The 3,669-nt window shown below is 40.2% G+C and overlaps 1 pseudogene; it reads left to right on the forward strand.

Annotated features, from left to right (window-relative positions):
* The first annotated feature begins 579 nt into the window (after positions 1-579).
* LOC107120093 lies at positions 580-1,598 on the forward strand (annotated as a pseudogene).
* The last annotated feature ends 2,071 nt before the right edge of the window (positions 1,599-3,669 follow it).

Here is a 3,669-nt window from a genome sequence, read left to right on the forward strand (position 1 = left end):
GCCAATCAGTTCCTTTGGATGGCCAACAACAGGGCATAGAGGCTGAGTTCTTCCCCTGATGTTGCCTCCTAGCTCCGGGATTCTGCCTCTGAATGTGGAGGTTCCCCTCAGCCACCATGACTACTAGCCATTGATAGACTTATCCTCCATGAATCTATATAATTCCCTTTCAAAGCTGTTTATTTCTGTGGCCATCACTACATCCTCTGGTAGTGATTTTCACATTTTAATCACTCTCTGTATAAAGCAGTATTTCCTTTTGCCTGTCCTGATGCACATAGAATGACACAAAATGTTGTGGTGCTGTACATTTCCACACACACCACGTAAACATATGCCCCATCCTTCTTTGAAACAGGAAAGATGGATTCTTCCTTCTCTCTGTTATGTAATAATCTTAGATATAAAGTTAAAAAAAACTGTGAGGAAGGATTACAACTTGTGACCCCTCAATTTGCATCCCAAAGTGGTACAGTATTCAGAAGGTTTTGCTACATGTTTTTCCCTATAAACATCTGTACCCTGTATATAGTGAACATCGAAAATGGCCCATGAATTATTGAGAAGACAGGCAAGGAAATGGGTGTTCTCCAGTTGACTAATGCTCTTCAGTCTGTATTTCAGGCACAAGATGATTTTAACATTCACCAGCAAACAGCAACTGAGGGAAATCTGACAAACAATATAACATTCATCCTCCTGGGATTTGGAAATTGTCTTGAACTACGAATTCTACTCTTTATATTGTTTTTAGCCATCTATATTTTGGCTTTTACAGGAAGCCTTCTAATTGTTGTACTAGTTACAGTAGACCAGCACCTTCATACCCCCATGTATTTCTTTATGATGACCCTGGCTTGCTTGGAGACTGGCTACATTTCAACCATTTTACCCAGGAAGTTGACCAGTTTCCTAACAGGTGAAAGATCCATATCTGTTGGGGACTGTATCACACAATGGTTTTTCTTTGGATTCTTTGCAGCCACTGAATGTTACCTTCTAGCCACAATGTCTTATGATCGTTATCTGGCAATCTGCAAATCTTTACACTACACATCTCTAATGGATGGGAAGGTTTGCTTGCAATTAACTTCTACATCATGGATGAGTGGCTTACTGACCAACATCATTGTGACCTCTCTTATGTTACAATTAACATTTTGTGGACCCAATGAAATTGACCACTTTTTTGTGACATATATCCTATCTCAAACCTCTCCTGTAGCAATGCTTCTTTTGTGAAGCTTGCAACCTTCATTCTCGGTCTCATAGGAACTGGCCCTCCTTTTGTGTTAACACTGGGTTCCTATATCTGCATTATCCTCACCATCTTGAGAATTCAATCCGAAAGTGCACAACAGAAAACCTTTTCCACCTGCTTTTCTCACCTCATTGTTGTGACCCTCTTCTATGGGTCGATATTACTTGTCTATACTGTTCCAGCAACATTGACCCTGAAAGAGGTACACAAGACCTTCTTTCTGTTCTACACAGTCCTGACTCCCATGCTTAATCCCCTCATATACACCTTGAGAAACCGGGAGGTGAAGGAAGCTCTTTATAGATGCACCAGGAAATTTAGCAACAGAGTTTCTTAATTTCAGGATGTCTAGGCAGTTCCAATGACATTGAGAATGTATGCATTACCCAGAAATGATTGAAGTTCTTTGTAGCAGAGAACATTTTTTGTATGAGTAAAGTCTGCATTCATTTATTACACTAATTCCTGTAAAGGCGGGGAAATCCTGCAGCTTTCTGTTGATCATTTCCATCTAGATATGCTGTACATGAAAAATCAAAAGCTGATTTGAATTGTCCTCATATATGCCCTTAATGCAGTCCACCTTTTTATCCCTTCCTGTAAGTAACATGTAGATAGATTCAGGTGGGTAGCCATGTTGGTCGAAAGAAGTGTGCTTCCACATGAAAGCTTATACCTTGAATTAAACTTTGTTGGTCTTAAAGGTGCCACTGGACTCAAACTTTGTTCTGTAAGTAATGTGTCTGTCAAAAAGTCACATCTATATTACTGTAATTCCTTTTGTAAATAGAGGCTTGGGAAATCCTATTCATTGAATTTGGAAGAGGTTAAAGTGTCACTTTCCCCCCTAAAACCATGGCATTTTAATCACACAGTTTTTACATATAGCTGTGGTTGAGGTCACATGCGCGAGATAACTCAGGGGGGAAGCGAGGCTATTTACTCCATAGGAATTTGACCTGCATTTGCGTGATCACAGCCTGCCACTGCGTGATCAGATGCAACCATGGGTGAATTGGGTTTTTTTTGCCACATGATTCCCGTGCGCTTCAATGAGGGATCGGTGATTTGCATCTCCACACTGAGTGCTCCCTATGCAGTGTGTGATGATGCGCATACCAAAACAGGGAAAAGCAATGGCATAGAGTCAGGATGGCCTGATCAGACCATCCTGATGTCATGGGGGCGCGCTGGAGCAATCACACAGGTGAGAGTCCATTCCTGGCTTGTAGCAACCTATTTGCTACCGGACTTTCCCTAGTGTCTTTTTACCCCCCTTCTGCGGCAGAGCAAAACGGGTTGCCGACAGCTTTGGGATGCTTGGCAGATGTTCTCGTGTGATCGCACCCTTAAAATCTGCCTGGCATTTATGCCTATGGCGTGGCTAATTCTCTGTGTGATCGCAGCCTGTATTCATGTAAAGATTTCACGTTACCGCATGTCTTTGGTTAACATAATAAACCTCAGTACTATAATTGCTTCAAATATTTAATCCTAGTTATTCCATCAGATCAAGGATCCACAGATTGGTTTACAATGAACCAATAAACAATAAAACATAAATGTGCAAAATAAAGTTAGCCATCCAATTAAAAGATGGAAATGAGAGACAGAGCTGGGTGTCATCTTTTAACCAAGGATTATGCCTGCTACAGACAAATGGACCCTCTTGTTATTATAGAAGAAGGTACCACATTTCACATTGGCAGCTGCAAATTGGTTTAAATAGGGCAACATGTGTAGTTTTCTATTATTGTGCCACTTAGGTATGCACAGAGTGAATAAAAGGTTTTTGATGGTACAGATTCATGTGTACCGAAGTTTTATGCAAATGGAAAGTATTGGCATATTCACACAGAATGGCAATAACATGTATTTGGAGTATCATAAGTAGTATGTGCTCTCGTTGCATGTGATTGGTACAGCAAAAACAAATGCCTGAAAAGGGCTATTATTTCCTGTTTTTGCTAAATGTTGACTACTTTTTTAATGAACGCCCATGAACTACTCATGAGAACAAAATGAATACATTCTAAATTGGATTGAGCAATGCATGAGCAGGAATTCTTTGGCATAGTTCGGCTTGGGCAAGCAGTACCACAGTGTCTGTAACACATAATATTTGATGAAATAACAGTGTGCACATGGGACAATGGAATGTCATGTACAACAGTTGTTTTGCTGTTTAATTCAGTTCAACATGGTATCAGACAAAATGCTTTGTGCAATGTCTTACACATGTGTGAAACACAGCAGAAAAAACAATTGAATTTACTTAGCACAAGCTGGCAGCCAGGGATAATTTTAATGCGTCTGTTTCTACAGGCACTGTTGCACATATTGAAATCCAGTCATTGAATCCACTCCATTGGATCCAAATCTTTCTAGTTTTTCTTCTTCTGGATTTA

Source organism: Gekko japonicus, unplaced genomic scaffold, assembly GCF_001447785.1.
Source record: "Gekko japonicus isolate JY-2015 unplaced genomic scaffold, Gekko_japonicus_V1.1 scaffold2878, whole genome shotgun sequence".
Taxonomy (NCBI): domain Eukaryota; kingdom Metazoa; phylum Chordata; class Lepidosauria; order Squamata; family Gekkonidae; genus Gekko; species Gekko japonicus.